General features: G+C 44.1%; 1 protein-coding gene across 3 annotated transcripts in view; it reads right to left on the reverse strand.

Moving 5' to 3' along the window:
* Nucleotides 1-18,860, reverse strand: part of STON1 (stonin 1) — a 56,039-nt gene that overhangs the window by 27,634 nt on the left and 9,545 nt on the right. Inside the window, exon 1 of one of the 3 annotated variants that reach the window (XM_086326984.1) lies at nt 14,253-14,379. The exons of the other annotated variants lie outside the window; for them this stretch is intronic. The gene's annotated coding sequence lies outside the window, so the exon portion shown is untranslated. Of the gene's footprint in view, nt 1-14,252; nt 14,380-18,860 lie in introns of those variants that run through there. 3 annotated transcript variants of the gene reach the window in all.

The raw sequence follows: 18,860 nt of genomic DNA on the forward strand, positions 1-18,860 counted from the left end.
CCCTCCAGGACTATCTCTGGGGTCTGGCTTCTCTGTCTCTGCCAGGTGCTGAAGAGGTACCCAGCAGAGCTCAGGGAAGCGACGCCAGCACCTAGCAGTAGCCTCCTGCACTCAGCCCCGCCCAAGCTGTCCTAGTCCGGCTGACTCCTACTCAAGCCCCATGAACACATCAGGACCCTAAGCAATGCCCTCGCCTCTGCAGGAGGCTGAATCTAGTCCTTTATGCCAGTGACTTCTTTGCTCTACAGCAATGCTGCATAATCAAGAGAAAGAATGTCTTCATGTCAATTTCTGTGTGGTTTCATTGGCTGCCTCCCAAATAAGGAATTCTTTCATTCTCCACAATGTCTGACTCCCCAACTGCAATAATGGAACCCGGCTGGAGCTGTGTTTGAAATAAAACAGTCTCCCTCTTGTTTTGTGTGGCTGGAGGTCTGCAATCTAGTTACTCTCTTTGCATTGGGGATTTACATCCCAGAAACAAAGCCAAAATCAGGGACAGCCCAGGGTGCAAAATGCATCTGTGAAGAATCTCTTTAAAAGTGTTTAAGAAAGAATTTAACAGAATTAAATTCTGTTCTTAAAAGAATTTTCTATGAAAGTGTTTACACTCTCAGCTTAAGTCACAGGAAAGGTGTCCACTGCATGTATTGAATATATTACTAGTACGTATGTTCTGCAGCCCATAATACTTAATCACAAACACATGCGGCATTTAGTTCAGCTGTGTGACAGGAAATACCATTTGTAAAATATTAAACTGCAGCAATATGTATCTGTGTCTTTCAATATTATCCATGCTGGCTCCCTTTCTACATGTGGATGGTAGTTGTAAGGTTAAAACCTAAAAACCTGGGACCCACAACCCAAGACTCAGTCACTCTGTACAAGTGGTTCTCAACTACAGGGATTTAGTTTTCCAAGGCACATGTGGCATTTTCTGAAGACATCTTCGGTCTTTATAACTAGGGAATGGGCAGGGGCTGCTGTCATTTAGTGAGAAGACGCTGTTCAACAGATCCTCTAATGCACAGGACAGCCCCAAAGCAAAGAATTATCCAGCCCAACGTATCAATAGCACCAAGGATGAGAAATCCTGCCCTGTACTGAGGCCAGTGAGCTGAGTGTGGTGAGCAGGGTATCTACTCTCCCACATATGTCTACCTTATGGACAGTGAATCAGGGGCTTCAGTTCGGGGTCTGCCTGAGGTGGCACATCTGGAAAACAGTGCTGTCAGAACTGAACCCTGTGTTGGGCTCTAAATCTCCTGCTCTTTCTACTACATCACACTGTCTACCAGAGCAGGAATCGGGATAAGAGAGAGAGATTTACAACAGCCAAGACATCGAAGCAACCTAAGTATCTACTGGCAGATAAATAGATAAAGATATGGTACATACACACAATCCAATACTACACAGCCCAAAAAAAGAAATGATATGCCACTTGCAGCAACATGGAGGGACCCAGACACTATCATACCAAGCGAAGTCAAAGACAGATATCATATGACGTCACTTATATGTATAAGCTAAAAAAGGACACGGATTTATTTACAAAACAGAAATAAACTTAGACATAGAAAACAAACTTAGAGTTATCAAAGGGAGAATGAGGGGGAAAGGGACAAATTAGGAGTTTGAGAGCAGTAGATACAAACTACTATATACAAAATAAACAACAAGGTTCTACTTTATAGCATAGGGAACTATATTCAATATCTTTCAATAAACTATAACAGCAAAGAAAAATAAATAACAGTGATATACACTCAGTTCAAAAAATAAAACAATACAAAAATGCATAAAGAAAAGTTAATTCTTTTCCATTTATTTTCACTCCACTATTGTAATTCGGTGAAAAGCACAATACGTATCTTTCCACACTGTTTCCATGTTCATACACATATAAACACACATATATATACACATATGGAAGTTTCATTTTAGAACCATACTATACATGCTCGCTTTTTAAAATATCTGCTTAGTAGCAATATTGTGGGAAATTCCCTGGCAGTCGGTTAAGACTCTGCTTTTACTGTCCAAGGCCCAGGTTCGATCCCTGGTTTGGAAACCAAGATCCCACAAGATGTGCAGTACAGTAAAAAAAAAAAAAAAAAAAAAAACAGACATTCCTCTAGTTCAATAAATATAGATCTAACTTAAAAAAAAAAAAAAAAAAACAGGAGGGCAATAAAGGGATATTTTAAAAGAATACTTGACAGGACTTGGACACCAAATGTGACCTAGAAAACAGGGGAATGGGGAAGTCTGACATCAAGAAGCAGAGACACAGGAGAGGCCAGAAGAGGAGCTGAGTTGCACACATTGGTGAGGCCTGAGGCAGATCCAAAAGGAAACACCTAGCAAGGAGCTAGAAACCCGGACAGTTCCTGGAGAGAAAACAGGGGACCAGACATGTAGATCTAAGGGTCTTTCTTGGATAGACGAGAGCTGAACGCAGGAGAGAAAAAGAGAGGCCCCGGGGTGCCCGAGGCTGAGTACTGGGTCACCTTATTGGAAGAAGAAAATAAAAGGAAAAAGGAAGATGCACCCAAAAGGCAAAAAAGCAGAAGATGCAGGGACCCCGAAGGCAGAAAGTGTGTCTTCATGGGACCCTTGAAGGGCTGCAGGAGGCAGTATAATAGAGACAGACAATCTCTGTGATTAGGTCCAGGGTGACCGGGTAGGGCTGAGGCCAGGCTGCCAGTTAGGAAGCAAAGGGAGCATGAGTGCTGGGGGCCCATGGGCAGAGGCTGGGCTCTATCTTGACCACCTTCCCCATCTCAGTTCCTGGGTTTCTGCGGGCTGTGTTGTTTCCCTCGTGGACTGATTCCTGGCAGCCTGCCTCTTCATACCCTACCTACCTTCTGGGCTCAGGAGCACAAAAAGGCCCAAGGCCTCCCACTCTCGGAAAAATCCAGCCCACCCCTGGCCATGGGGAGGCAGCAGACAAGTGAGCCCTCGAGCCTCTGAGGGCCTGTAAACAAGGCCTGCTTTCAGGGCTGCCTTCTGGTATTTATATGGCTGTGGGTCCCCCAGTGGGAAGAGCCAGGCTTATGAGCAAGGGTATTATCTTCATAGGGCCACCAGGGCAGGGCTGGGTGTGGGACCCCATGGTTATTAGATGGCCCCTCCTGGATTTGGATTCTGAGTTCTGAAAAAGATGTGGGCTAAAGTTAGCTGCAAGGGGCCTGGCTCAGATCACACATCTTAAACATGCAAATCTCCTCCTTCCCCTCTTCCCTGCAGGCTCAGTGGACCTCCTGAAGATAAGCAGAAAGTCCTGGAAGTTTAAAGAGCTACAAAGAGGATCTCTCTCTGGAATTCAGTATTTAGTGGTGGAAAACCCAAAGTCAATCACTTTACTATGAAACTTGGTCAAGTAATTTATCTTAATTACCATGTAATTGCTTTTTTAGTGGTTTGAAAGGAGGCAGGAGCTATATCGCCCAGAAAGGCTGTTTAATGCTTTTAAATGTGATTCCTCCCCCCACATTCATCTCACTGCATTCAGACTGAATCATCTTTATGAGAAGTAAAGAACCATCATCCACCAAAACTGATGCAGGATCTTGATCCTTGGATGCTGGGCTTTGGGGAGCATCTGCCAAATGTTCTGGTACAAATTCTCGTCCCACACATCCCCTGATCATTCGTTCAGCTAAGAGGTTAATGGGCCTTCTGAGTGCTGGATCCTGGGAGAAGCACCCTGCATACCACAGGTTAAGACCTGAGTCCCTGGTCATCTGGTTGGGAAAGAAAGGTTTAGTAGTTAAGAGAGATTGTAAATCCCAATCCTGCCACTGACTTCTGTGTGACCTCGAGCCTCAGTGACATTGATCATCAGCTCCCCTAGGTCTAAAACAGGGATAATAACAGTTAACCTTTAGGTCGGAGAAGGCAATGGCACCCCACTCCAGTACTCTTGCCTGGAGAATCCCATGGACGGACGAGCCTGGTAGGCTGCAGTCCATGGGGTCGCTATGAGTTGGACACGACTGTGCGACTTCACTTTCACTTTTCACTTTCATGCATTGGAGAAGGAAATGGCAACCCACCCCAGTGTTCTTGCCTGGAGAATCCCAGGGACAGAGGAGCCTGGTGGGCTGCCGTCTCTGGGGTCGCACAGAGTCGGACACAACTGAAGCGACTTGGCAGCAGCAGGGGCTAAACTGCATCCACCCCAAATTCATTCCTAAACCCCAGGACCTCCAAATGTGACTGTATTTGGAGACAGGGCCTTTACAAAGGTGACTAAGTTAAAGTTAGGGTTAAACCCTGGGGCAATCTGAATGGTGTCCTTTAAAGAAAAGATTAGGACGTAGACTACCCAGATAGGTGATCCAGCGGTTGGGAAACTGCCTGCCAATGCAGGGGACACAGTCCCATCACTGGCCCAGGAAGATTCCGCACGCCCTGGGACAATTTACCCTGTGAGCCACAACTACTGAGCCCACGTGACCTAGTGCCCCTGTTCTGAAATGAAAGAGGCCACTGCAACAAGAAGCCCACGTACCACAACTGCAGAGTAACCCCTGATCACTGAAACTAGAGAAAGCCCATGCACAGGAAGGAAGATCCAGCACAGCTAAAAGTAAACAAACAACATTTTTTAAAGATTTTTTCAAAGGAAAGATTAGGATACATGACACCAGAGATTCAAACACACAAAGAAAAAGTCATGTGAGGACACAGACAGTAACCATCCACAAGCCAAGGAGAGGAGCCTCAGACGAAACCCAACCTGCAGACCCCATGACCTTTGACTTCCAACCTCTGGAACTCTGGGAAATACCTTTCTGTTGTTGGTGCCACCCAGTTGTATAGTATTCTGTTATGGCAGGTGGGACAAACCAAGACAGGGTTCTTGCACATACTAAATAAAGTAACATCTCTAAAACGGTAGGTGCATGGGGGAAAAACATAAGTAGAGGCTGTTATGACTACAGACTGCTGCTCCTAATGTAACCTGTGGTGACTCCTCACAACGGACCACCCCACCATGTTCTCTGTCTCTTGTCTATACAAAGGCTGTACTCTCCCAGACCTCCCCAGAGTCACAAAAGACTGGTTCAAGAATTAATGACTAAGAAAACATGAATATGTACTGATGAATGTAGCAGTTGGGCCAGGAGAACCAGTAATATTTTAAACAGTAAATCATTCATACGGCAGTCACAGAATCTCTAGTTCCTCCCTGAAGTACCTGATGCACACTTCCTGAGTTGTTTTATAGATGCTAAAACCCCTACCAAATGGAAGAAGTAATTACTTGATGACCATGAGTACATGGTCCCCAGAGAGCCCCTATAGAGCCTGAGGATTGATAATGGGAACCCCTGTGAACTGTCCTAATACTTCACCCCATCCACCAAAGAGAGAATTGTGTAAGAGCTGATCACATGTCTTATGACTTCCTCCCCTCAGCTTGCAACTTAAAAATGCTTCCCTGAAACCCATCAGGGCGTTCAGGCCTTTAGAGCATGAGCCACCCTGTTCTCGTTGTATGGCCCTTTCAATAAACCTTTCTCCATTCCAAATTCTAATGTTTCGGTTTATTTGGCTTCACTGTGCATTGGGCACATAAACTTGGGTTCAACAACACTAAGGTGCTTATAACCTGGAAGGAAAGACCAGAGAAAGCCACTTCAAGTAACAGGCAGCATCTGTTCATCCTCCTGCACTAATGCAGACCAGGAGGTTCAGAGAAGAAAGTCTTAGCTCAGGGGCAAGAGGCTTCCCTCGGAGGGGGCATCTGCTTAGGCAAAGATGTGAGGTGGCAGATCAGACAGCGGTGATCATACCCATCTGCCCACGTGCCTGTGTATTTGGGTCCCACGCCAGCTGACACCAGCATAAGAGAATTTCTCCTGCCTGACTGCATTCACTCCACTACGCAGACAGAAAATCCAGTTATACACACCCTGATCATTACTATGGCAGGTCTCCTCTCTGGCCACCCAAACTGGGGCACAAGCCATGGAGATGACCTCAGAGGTGAACAGGGCTGTGTTTGTTCTCCAATCAAATGTATTTTGGTTTATCCATGGCTAGTCTGAGGCCGTTACTGACCACGAAGCTCACCTGGCAACGCCCACATCAGTGGGAATACAGAGGCAGGAAGAACTGACTGACAGAGGGCAAAGTATGTTTGCTTCAAGTCTCGCAACTGCCGGGAATTCCTTAAATGTACATGTGTATAAATATACAAAACTTAAGCAATTCTAAGAATAGGGGAAGATTTTTAAAAATCATTTAGTAAGGTCCTATTTACAAACCAAGCATAGATCATCACCAATTACCCTGGCTCTTAGTCTCAAATGCAGATATCACACACAAAAATAGTATTTGTGTCTCTAAGTCCACACGGAGTACATGCAAAATATTCATGAATCTTAGCACATTATAAAGGCCATTAAAGGCTTAATGAAGAATTTTGCACTTTGAGCGAAGTATGATCAGAAATGTATAAGTGGCTGTGAACGAATGGATTTACCAACTGACACTTTGAGCAATGGGAGTTGCTTATATTTAAACTTAAGGATCTCTAACCTAAGGCAGTTGAGCTTCTAGCAGAGTGACTGCCTTCATCCTAACTTTGAGTCTTCATTTAAATAAGTAACTTATTTAACTTATATGCAGAGTACATCATGCGAAATGCTGGAATGGATGAAGCACAAACTGGAATGAAGATTGCCAGGAGAGATATCAATCACTTCATATATGCAGATGACACCACCCTTATGGCAGAAAGTGGAGAAGAACTAAAGAGCCTCTTGATGAAAGTGAAACAGGAGAGTGAAAAAGTTGGCTTAAAACTCAACATTCAGAAAACTAAGATCATGGCATCTGGTCCCATCACTTTACGGCAAATAGATGGGAAAACAATGAAAACAGCGACAGACTTTTATTTGGGGGGGGGCCTCCAAAATCACTGCAGATGCTGACTGCAGCCATGAAATTAAAAGACGCTTGCTCTTTGGAAGAAAAGTTATGACCAACCTAGACAGCATATTAGAAAGCAGAGACATTACTTTGCCAACAAAGGTCCATCTAGTCAAAGCTACGGTTTTTCCAGTAGTTACGTACAGATGTGAGAGTTGGACAATAAAGAAAGCTGAGGGCTGAAGAACTAATGCTTTTGAACTGTGGTGTTGAAGAAGACCCTTGAGAGTCCCTTGGACTGCAAGGAGATCCAACCAGTCCATCCTAAAGGAGATCAGTCTTGAATATTCATTGGAAGCACTGATGCTGAAGCTGAAACTCCAATACTTTGGCCACCTGATGTGAAGAACTGACTCATTAGAAAAGACCCTGATGCTGGCAAAGATTAAAGGTGGGAGGAGAAGGAGACAACAGAGGATGAGATGGTTGGATGGCATCGCCAACTCAATGGACATGAGTTTGCATAAACTCCGGAAGTTGGTGATGGACAGGGAGGCCTGACATGCTGCAGTCCATGGGGTTGCAAAGAGTCGGACACAACTAAGTGACTGAACTGAACTGAACTGAACTTCCAGCCTCCTCACAAAGTGCCCCGGGTGTCCCTGCAGAGACCTGCCCAATGAAGTCCACATGCTCCAGTCAGAACCAGCCAGCAAGGGGCTCACCCAGCCTCTATGATGCTGGTTCTCCAATGGACATCACCACCTCTGTTCTCCTGCTATACCCACCTCTCCACCAGACCCTTGTACTACTGCTCACAGTCCCCACAGCTGCTTGCCCAGCCGGGGAGCCAGGAGGCCAGTGTTTGGGAGGCTCTGCTCCTCTCTGCTCTGTAAGTTAAAACAAGTCACTGCTAGCAAGTGGTTTCCAAGGGCCCTTTAAACTCTTAACAATCTACAAAGATGAATTCTCCTAAAAAGAGGTCCACAGAGAAGTATGTGCCTCTCTACCAAGAATGTGTCTTCCTACCAAAATGTCTTAGGACTCCTGCAACTACACTTCAGGCTGGAAGTTTTCCAAAAATGGCCACAATAATGTCTCCCGTCTAATGTCCTTCTGAAAGGTCACTCTGTCCCTCCCCCAATGGAAGGAGGGTTCTTTCCCCTCTCCCTGAACCTGGGTGGGTCTTTCACTCCTCTAACCAATTCCATGTGGCAGAAGTGACAATGCTGGACCTGAGCTGACCCAGAGGCTGCCATTTCCTGCTTGCTGGAGCCCTGAGGCACCACATAAGAATCCCAGGCTACGGAGAAGCCACACTGAGACACCATCTTAGACATCAGCCACTCGAGTTTTCAGTGATTCTAGTCCCAGTCACCATCTGGCCACAACAACATGACAGAAAAATCTACCCAGCTGAGCCCAGTCAACCCACAAACCAGGAGAACACTAAATCGTGGTTTTAAGCCTTTACATTTTTTATGTGGTAAGATACATATAGACAAAATTAGCCCTTTTAATCATTTTTAAGTGTACAGTTCTATGACATTAACTATATCCACATTGCTGAACAACCACCATCCATCTGCAGAATGTTTTCATCTTCACAAACTGAAACTCTGTACCCATTAAACACTAACTCCCCATCCCCCCACATGGTTGCCCCTGGCAACCACTATACTTTCTGCTTCTATGATTCTGATAAATCTATGTACCTCACATAGTGAAATCATATAGTATTTGTCCTTGTGTCACGAAAGGTTTATTTCACTTAGCCTTATGCCTTCAAGGTTAACGCACGTTGAAGCATGTGCCAGAACTTCCTTTCAAAGGCTGAAAAACATTCCATTGTACATGTATACCACATTCTGTTTATCCATTCATCCATCGATGAAAACCTCTATGCTTTAGAGTGGTTTTCTGCAACTACAGATAATTGGAGCAAGGACAATGCAGCCCTAGGACAGCAGAGCAAGGCTCCCAAGGAAGATGCTGAGGCCTGAAGAATGTGGCAGAAACAAAGAGCACCAGGGCACTAACCCCCTAGAGTAGGTGATTAGCCAGGAATCCAGACTGGCATTTCCAATAGCACTTGTCAGCATGGGCTGGGCACCTCATGGAGTCTCGATTTTAGGTGGGAGCAATCACAGGCTAAGGACTTGGCAGGATCTTATCTGGGGCTGGGTTTCTTGCCCTGACACAGGCTGATAGGCCAAATAAATGTTTGGTGAATGAGTGAAGAATGTACCTGATGCTGAAGCCAGGTTCTGACTCATCCCAGTTTCTTATAGGTTCCTGTAGGGCAAGAACTGTGCCAAGGAAAGCACAGTAGAACAGCTGCTTCTAGGTGGAAAGGAAAGAGGGTGAGGAGATGGGCAGGTGGGAAGATAGGACAGAACGACCTTCTGACAGGGGGAAAATTCATAGCCAGGCCCCAGGCTTCCCAGGAAGCTGAGTCTCCATCGAAGCATCCACCCTGATCTAGGTAGCCTTAGCAGGGGCTTCACCATCTGGAATCAGCCTTGCTCAGTTTGTTGTGCCCAATTTCCAGGGCTCAAGGCACCTTTACAGGGGCAGGCACAGGACTTAGAAAGGCTCAGCTCATGGTCAAAGTATAGGCCACAGGGGTAGGGAAGGGGACGTAAGCTGTGAGCTGAGTTGCATATTCTGGCCCTGGGAGCTTGGGAGTAGGGACCTTCCTTTACTGTAGGAGGACCCAGACTGCTGGCACAGTGACCCCAGCCCACTCACCCACAACCACTTTACCAAGGAAAGCAGCCTATTCTTCCTGTAGCATTTGGCCACTCAACTAGGGCGTCTGACACTAGGGCAGGATGAACTAGAACATGAATGCTAATTCCAAATCTAAGAAGATGACTTGTACCTGACTTGAACAGGGACTGCCATCCCTATAAATGCCCACATAAAGAATTTAAAGGGCTCAAATTGCATTTCAACTTTGCATTTAGGTTTTCCAGCCTCTCAAGATAAAATGAAACCTTGGTTAATAACCACAAAGGTGTTTTTCTCTATTTCTCTTCAAGCATACTAGAACTTTGAACGTTAGGAACTGCTTACCATGTGCAAAGCAGCTGTAAGTACTGTCCCAGTAACAGAACTCAGAATACGTGGATTTGGGACTTGGCTCAGTTTCTAAGCAACTGTAGTGCTAAGTTACTTCAGTCGTGTCCAACTCTGTACAACCCAATGGACTATAGCCCACCAGGCTCCTCTGTCCATGCGGATTCTCCAGGCAAGAATACTGAAGTAAGTTGCCCTGCCCTCTTCCAGGGGATCTCCCCACCCCAGGGGTCAAACCCATGTCTCTTGCATTGGCAGGTGGGTTCTTTACCACTAGCACCACCTGAGAAGCTCCAAGTCACTGTAGGAATTTGAGCAAACCAGTGACCCTCTTTGGACCTCAGTTTCCTAATTCATGAACAGAGGAAAAGACTATGTATCCCCATAGTTTGTTTATGTGCATTAATAAGAATAAACATATGTGAGATATACAGAGATATACAGAAAAATATAGACACAAACACACACATATATGGGGTCTTCATAAGAAAAGCCATAACTATGTAAGAGATTTACTCATGTTTAGTAGGTGCTTGCTGATACCTGCTGAATAAATGGCAGAATAAAGCAAGGTTGCAACAAGACTCACATATGGTGTAAGCAGATAGTCCTTCACACTTTGGAATTGTCAGCACATTGACCAGATCCTAGAAAGCCACCTCTTTCCCTATGTCTCAACAACTGACACCCTAGCCTGTATGCTTCCTCCCAGCAGGCCTTATGTTCTCCCAATCCACTTGGATGGACGTGGCCTGATCTCCAGGGCCAGAGCCTGCCCCCAGCCCCTTCCTCAGACCCCCGGGCCCAGATCTTACCTCCAAACATAGCATGAGCTATTTCTTATGCCAATTGAAAAACCCAGATCCCTAGGTTGCCATTACGGTCTCTACTGCCTTTGGTACTAGATAAAACAAATCACACCCTTTCTCTGATTTTCCAGGAGCATAAACACGAGGAAAATTCGTGGACCAGGAACGAGGGTGTCTGCTCAGAGCCTCCTCCCCACATCTCAGGTCTGGACTTCACCTGTGACCTTTACCTGCAAAGTAAGACTCACAGGTGGTCTCCCACCTCAAGGGACTTTGAGAAGCATCACATACCTGAAAATTTCTTTGAAAAAAACATGAAGCACTCCACAAGTTCTTTGGCTCTGGTCATGCTTAGTTTATTTCAGTGTGTTTGCAGACTATGAGTCTCTAGAGGCCTGAGATTAGTTCCCGGGTAAATTTCTTTTGGTACAGTGACCACACATACAGAAAAATCTGAAGCTCTTTGTGACTCCAGTGCTATTAGCAAATGCACTGTGATCTCTGGACAGTGGCTGGGGCTGGGACAGAAGTCAGGAAGCCCGGTTCCAGTAAATTAAGCGCATCACTTAACCTCTCTGGGCATTTTTCCTCATATGCACAATGGAGCTGACAAGCCATCCACATTCCTATTCTCTAGGATACCAGGAGGCCAAAGAATTTGAAAAGGAAAACACTGCACAAATAGAAATGCCATAGTATACAGCAGGCATGGAGAGCTGAGAAAGAAGAGATGAAAAAGAAAGGGGAAGACAAACACCAGAAAGATAAAGCATCTAGGGCGAAATGTGAGGCTCTTGAGATGGCAAGGATGGAGTCCCGTGGAAGAGCCCAGTAAAGAAAGTTTCCCCCAAGCCTGAGATGAGAAGGTTAACCACAGAGACATCTGAAATGCATCTCTGGGTGGAAGGAAATGAAATCTGTGCATTGTTTGAGGTGGTACAGGATACACCAGAAGCCAAGGCTCGCTGCTGCTCACTCTCACAGCTCAACACAGAGCGAAAAGGTAGATGAGAACTTAAGAGGCCTCCTACCTTTTATAATTGAGGAATGTCACCAGAGAGGTCCTGGCCAGGCCACATCCTGGCACAGGAGGTCCCATCCAGGGTGCTCATTTTAAGGAGGACGTTCAAAAACGATCAGACCAAAAGCTGGTCACCCACTAATAGGGATAGGGTGTGCTGAGACCAGGTCACAAAAAGAAGGGCTACGAAATCTGAAAGTGTCTCCCCAAATAAGACCTGGAGAAGACACAAAAAGCAAAGAGCTCTTAGAATCAGAAGAAAAAAAAAAAAAACAACTTTAAACATCTTCTAGTCCGATCTTCAGAAAAGAGAAATCTCTAGTACCACATCTCTGCTGAGGAATTATGCAGCTGCTGTGGAAACTTGCAGTAATGGAGACCTTATTACTTTATAAGTGAGTTCATCACATTATCATTTGGACAGAATTAAACTCTTCTCTCTCCTATTAACTCTAAATTAACCTCCTCCTGGCTTCCACTGATGCTCTGAGAGGGACACAGACTAAGTTTAAATACTTCTTCACCTACTCATTCTTCAAACAACTGAGGACAGCTGGTCTTGATGACCTCTACTAGGTTGTCCCACAGCCTCTCCAGCCAGGGGCACATTTTTAGCACACCCCTGAAAGCATGTCATTCAGCCTGTCAGTACTTCTTTCCTGGTTATCTCCAGCCAGCTGTGATCTCAGACTGCCATCGGACACTGACGGCTGCCCCTGCTTTGCTAGGGCATCTCATCCCAGCCAGGAACGCTAGCTCTGTGTTGGCTTTACAACTAGGTTTTTTTCCTTCTGCCACTGGCCACCTCGTGGTCTCAGCTCCCTACCCAGTACCCAGGGCTTGTCATGAACATGTTCCACGATAAGGCCAAAAAATGTGAGTCCCAAATTCACGCCACTTAATGGAAAGCAACTGGTCATTTGATTTAGGCCTTCCAATAAAGACTGAATCTAGACTGTGCAATCGGCATTAAGTATCTTTTCTAACAACTCATTTGACAGATGAGGAAATATAGGCCCAACAAGGCAAAGTGATGCACTCATAGTCAAAAAGATGAACATGAATTCTAATCTTTGGTTTTCCAGGCCTATGTTCTTTCTACTGCAATTGAGAGGAAGTGAGGCCACAGTGCAGCTCAGAGTACATTTTGGAGCAAATTTTCCATAATGTGTATCTGCATTCATTCTTTCTTTGATTCAACAGACATTTAGTGAGCACCTATGATGTACTCTGTAAATATCCCAGTAAGATCTGAAGTAAGCTTCCAAGGGCTTTACATCTCAGTGTGTGTGTACACAATGGTGTATGTGAATGAGTTCATTCTTTCATGCATGCACATATTCACTGAACAATATGATAACTAAGCACCCTTAACACTATGCTGCGTGCTGGTACAAGTGAAACAGTCACAGTACATTGCCCCAGGGCAGTCTCTGTCCAGCAGGGACAATTCTCAAATGTCTTGTCAATGTGATAAAGCCCAGTACAGGGTGTTGCGGTATTTAATTAGGCCAGATGCTTCATTAAGATTGGTGCCAGAGATGGTGGCAGTGTCCATAACTGTGGTAGGAGGAATAAAGCTGCCGGTACTGGTGGTTTGAAAAGGCCTTAGGAACACTGGGGCTTCTGAACTGGGTCTTGAAGGAGGCTATGAATTTATCAGGCAGAACAGAACAGAGAGAGGTGAGGGTGTGTGCAAAGATGGAGAGGCAAGAGAGGACCTCATCCCATAGGTAGGTGGGCATGGCTGGGGTCAGGAGTTAATGTGGGTGATAGCGCAAAACAGGCAGGTAGGTGAGTAAGGTACAAAAGCCCCACTGTATCATACTAAGGAGCTTGATTCTATCCTAAAGGCAACAGGATTCAGTGAAAGAATTGAGAGAGAATAAACAGGATCAGGTAAGAATTTTAGAAAGAAAGTTCTGACAGTAGAGGATGGACTGGAAGGTGTTGGGGCCAGAGACAGGGAAACCAGACAGGAAGCTATTGGCAGGAATCCAGGTCGAACCTGAGGGTTCCTGCCTACACACACATAATTTTAAAGGCTGAAACATTAGAAGATAGAAGAGACTGTTTTCATGTACATCTCTCTTGGCCACCAAAACTTTGCAGAACCACAGCACCTTCATCATTCTCCATAATGATGTGGTGACCCCAGAAGAGTGATGTCGGCCACAGCATCACCACCAATCCTGGTGTGTAGGAGCCTCCAAGAGAAGTAACTTATGGCTGCATGCATCAGCCACATCTACCAAAAGGGGGTGGGGATGGACCAGCCCTAAACAAAGTCAAATGAGGGTCCTAGAAGGAGGAGTAGGTCAGGTTAGAGGAATGCAACAAATCAGAAACAAGACAAACAAAAGTTCCAAGAGGGAAGGGGTTAAAGGAACCTTTCCATGGGAACAGGGAATGAAGAACAGAGAGGAGGAAATCAATACAAGAGCCAGCACCTGTCTCATCCGGTCTCCACAGGCAGGATGCAGTTCAGGGAGCCCACTCAGCCCCCTTGTGGGAATCTGGGAAAGGTGTCCCCTTTTTAGACCAACAAGAAGGCCACAAGCAGCAGCGCCTGCAGCCCTGTTCCCACCCTCAGCTGGTGAGAGCCTGCATGTGCACAGATGGGCACGCTGAACAGATAAGCAGGAACATCTGGGTGGAGAAGGGATCGTGCGGGGGGATGGGGCAGATCTCGACAAGCCGGGAGCTGTTTGAGTAGCTAAACCCCATCAGGTGCAGTACAGAGCCATCCTCACTGGGAGTTTAGAGTCAAAGATGAATGAGAAGAAGGTGAAAAACCTAAATAATTTCCTTCCTTATGAGGAAAAAAATGCTCATCTAGGCAAGTCTGAGCCTTCTTGGAGTTGGAAGATTCTGAGATGATCACCAAGTTTCTGTGCTAAGTCACTTCAGTTGTGTCTGACTTTGTGTGACCCCATGGACTACATGTAGCCTACCAGGCTCCTCTGTCCATGGAATTCTCCAGGCAAGAATACTAGAGTGGGTTGCCATTTCCTTCTCCAGAGGATCTTCCCAACCCTGGGATAGAACTTGCGTCTCTTATATCTCCTGCATTGGCAGGCAGTTACCACTAGTGCCACCTGGCAAGTCCTAGGAAAGTCCAATTGCTATTCCCCACGACCCCGGAAAATTTTTCTGAAAATCAGAACATCAGACCATTCCTGTGCTACTTAGAAAGAGCCCAACTAGTCACCTTCCAGTGAAGCCACGACGAGCAGCAGCACCAGGGATTTTCACAAAATTGATGGGGTTCTGCTTTAAGCCACAGACTAGCAACAGGCCTGGAGCTGCACAGATTAAAACATTTCTCTATGTTTGCATTAATGCTAAACTGAGGCCAACAAAAGCAACATTTGTCGCATCAATTACCATCTTCCACAGCCTCCAAGTTGGCCCTGAATATAAGTTACCATGAACTAGTGGGAAAAAGCCTTCAGAGGGGTGAAGAGAGGCCAATATGTCAGCCCCAACTCTGAATTTCTGGGCCACGGCTGTTTTAAATTAGATTCTCAGTGCCGCTTTCACCAGAGTCTTGGCTTAGCTCTGCAATGGAAAAGTTATTTTTGTGCTCTGAGCCACAAATATTTATATGGAAGCATATTCATAATTCCAATTATGTTGTTTTCATGATGCTCTTTTCTTCTACTTAAAAACAATCATAGCTATCATGATTATTATTTCTGATAAGACATATAAAAAAGCTCTGGGCCAAGTACAGATTCCACAGGACCGAGATAAATGATTGCAAACAGGCAACAATCATTTATAAGATTTTATATCTTATAAAATCCTTAAGAAATAATTTCGGTCCATCTATACACTGTGATGGCCTTCTTCTTTGTCCCTACTCCTCAATCACTCAGGGCCTTCGTGATCTCTCTTGGGAAAACCTAGTCCCAGAAGTAGTTCTGATATTTATTCCTTATGTATGCTCTCTGAAGTCTTTGCATTTAAAATGTTATATTCAAAAATGAGATGAAGGGTTTTTATCTCTTTAAAGAACAGGAACACCAACAAGTAAAGGAAAGAGATATTTCTGGTTAAGAGGGGCATAAGTCTTAGGTAGTAACATAGTTATTCTATAAAATGGTTGATCTAGGACTTCCCTGGTGGTCCGGCGGCTTAGACTCTGTGTTCTCAAGCAGGGTTTGATGCTTGGTTAGGGAACCAGATCCCATGTGCAGCACAACTAAAGATCCTGCATGCACAATGAAGATGGAAGATCCTACATGCCACAACTAAGATCCAATGTAGGCAAATACATGAATAAATAAAAATAATTTTTTAAAAAACCTAACCCCATTCCCTGCTACCCTACTACATAAATGTATATATATTTTTTAATAGGTTGGGCTATGAAGAGGTGGTATAGATGTAGAATAAAAATGGTGGAAATTCATCCGAGAGAAATCTAAACTGATTACCAAGAAAACCCAATATATTAAGAGATGTAGCCATGGCCTCTGCCCAGAGGTCTCTCTGATCAGAACTACTGAAGCACAATCCTGGTTCAGTAGAATCAGTTCAGAAGGGAGATGATGGGAGGAGACTAACATGTGTGAGCATTAACATATCCCAAGCGCTTGGCCCATATTATTTCTTGTTTATCTCACTTAATCTTCAGAACCACTTTTTGAGGTAGGGTTTATTATCACCGTTTTAAGGAAAAGGAAACTTAGCCTCAGAGAAGCTAAGTACTCGCCCAAAGCAAGTTACTTTAGATAAGTTACTTAACATCTATGGTCTGAATGTTTGGGTGTCTCGGAGTTGGTGATGGACAGGGAGGCCTGGCATGCTGCAATTCATGAGGTCGCAAACGGTCGGACACGACGAGCGACTGAACTGAACTGAACTGAACATTCATGTCAAAACCCTAACCTCCAAGATGATGGTATTAGGAGGTGGGGCCTTTGGGAGGTGTTTAGGTCACCAAAGTGGAGTCCTCATGATGAGCATTCTTATAAAAAAAGTCCTAGAGAGCAAGCTCACCCTTTCCACCATGTGATCACACAGACAGACGTTGGCTGTCTGCAAATTAACAATATTGAGAGTTTCAGGTGCACAGCAGAGCTACTCAGCCATACATATATATCTATCCGTTTTCCCCCACCTCCCCTCCCATCCTTGTTGGTTATCCATTTTAAATATAGCAGTATTTAATCTATTTTTTTAATGTAGTAATATTTGTCATTACAGTTTTGTTCACTGTTTTGAAGTGTTTGGATTGAAGGGGTAATTCAGGGAATTCTGCTCAACGTTATGTGGCAGCCTGGATGGGAGGGGAGGCGGGAGAAAATGCATACGTATGGATGAGCAGCTCTGCCACGCACCTGAAGCTATCACAACATTGTCAATTTGCTATACTCTAATAAGAAATAAAAAGTTTAAAAAAGAGATGAAACAGAAATCTCCAGATAACAGAAATAAAGAGGGAAGTCAAAGTGGACCAAATAGTTGGAGCTGAAGCCAAGGGGCTTATGGAACAATCCAGACCAGTTAGAAGCCTGAATGGCTAGGGGCTGAGAGTTTAATGGCATGCGTACAGTGAGGGGAGTCCTGTAATGGCCACCTGATGTCAGCAGCTGTCGCTGACACACTTACATAAAGCTGAAGTCAAAAACGCCTGTTTCATAAGTGAAACAGTTCTAGAAGAACATTACTTGTCAATCTGAGGAAACCACAAGAAAGCTTGTCATGTGCTTGAGCAAAGAGTAGAAAATGAATGACCTTAAAAAAATCTGAAATCCACACTTGCACCACAATGCAAGGACAAGTTTAAATGCATACTTTCAGGCTGTACAAGGTCTCTAGGCCAACATTAACAAAAAGGTAAATTTGGGAATGGGCAAATCCCAGATTAGACCAGCAGAAGCAAATGTCAAATTGCTTTATAAGGATATGCTAGCAATCCTGAGGTAGGTAGGATTTCTATGAAAAACAACTCTTGATGAAGATGTAACACACAAGAGAAAATAAATCATTTTTAAAAATTCAAAAGCAGAAATAACAAATAATCTAAAAATTTGCTTAAAATATTGAAACATAGAAAAAGGGCTAAAAATTAAAAAATTAAAAGGCAAAGAGATAATATTTTTAAAAACCAGTAGATACTAAGTACCAAATAGAAATTCTAGAAATAAAAACATATAGACATTAAATTTCAAGAAAGAAACAATGGGTGGATTGAACAATAGACCAAACGCAGTTAAAAAAATTAATAAACTAGAAAATGGAACTGAAAAAATCACTCAGAATATAGTTAAGATAAAGAGATACAGTTAATCCTTAGGCAATATGGGTTTGAACTGTGAAGTCCACTTATACGCAGATTTGTTTTCAATAGTAAACACTACATTGTCCTCGTGAATCCAAGGGATGTGAAATCATGGATTTAGAGGAACTGCGGATATAAAAGAACTGCGTCTATGAAGCGCCAACTGTAAGTTAAACACAGATTTTCAATTTCGCAGAGGGTCAGTACTTCTAATGCAAATTGTTCAAGGGTCAACTATAGTTAAGAAAGGAAAACTTCAGATGAAGAAAACATAGAAGGTAAAATTAGAAGGTTCAACACTCACCTAATAGGTATTTCAGGGAAGACTGGAGGTATAAGGGACTCAAAATCAGAGTACGGACTTTTGTCTCTTATGTTCATTTCTATATCTCTAGAACTTGAAAGCATTCCTGATACATGATAAGTGCTCACTAATTATTTTAAAATAAATTTGTAGAGGAAATAAGTGAGAAACCTTTAGATATAAAAACAGAGGCGTGACTTCAGATTAATGAGCATACAGAATTCCAGGTAGAATACATAGAAACAGATTATATCTGGACACATAATGAAAGGGCACAACATGAGAGACAAAAAAGATAAGACTGAAAGGCTCCAAGAGAGAAAACAGATTACCTGCAAAAGGATGGCCAAAAAGAGACTTTTCATAAGGAACAATTGAGACAAAAAGACAGTGGAGTAATGTTACAAAATGCGCAGGGCAAAATATCTACTTAGAATTCTATACCTTGACAAATTATTTCAA

This window comes from Bos grunniens, chromosome 11 (assembly GCF_055505025.1).
Source record: "Bos grunniens cultivar Pamir isolate PY7600 chromosome 11, Bosgru_T2T1.0, whole genome shotgun sequence".
NCBI lineage: Eukaryota > Metazoa > Chordata > Mammalia > Artiodactyla > Bovidae > Bos > Bos grunniens.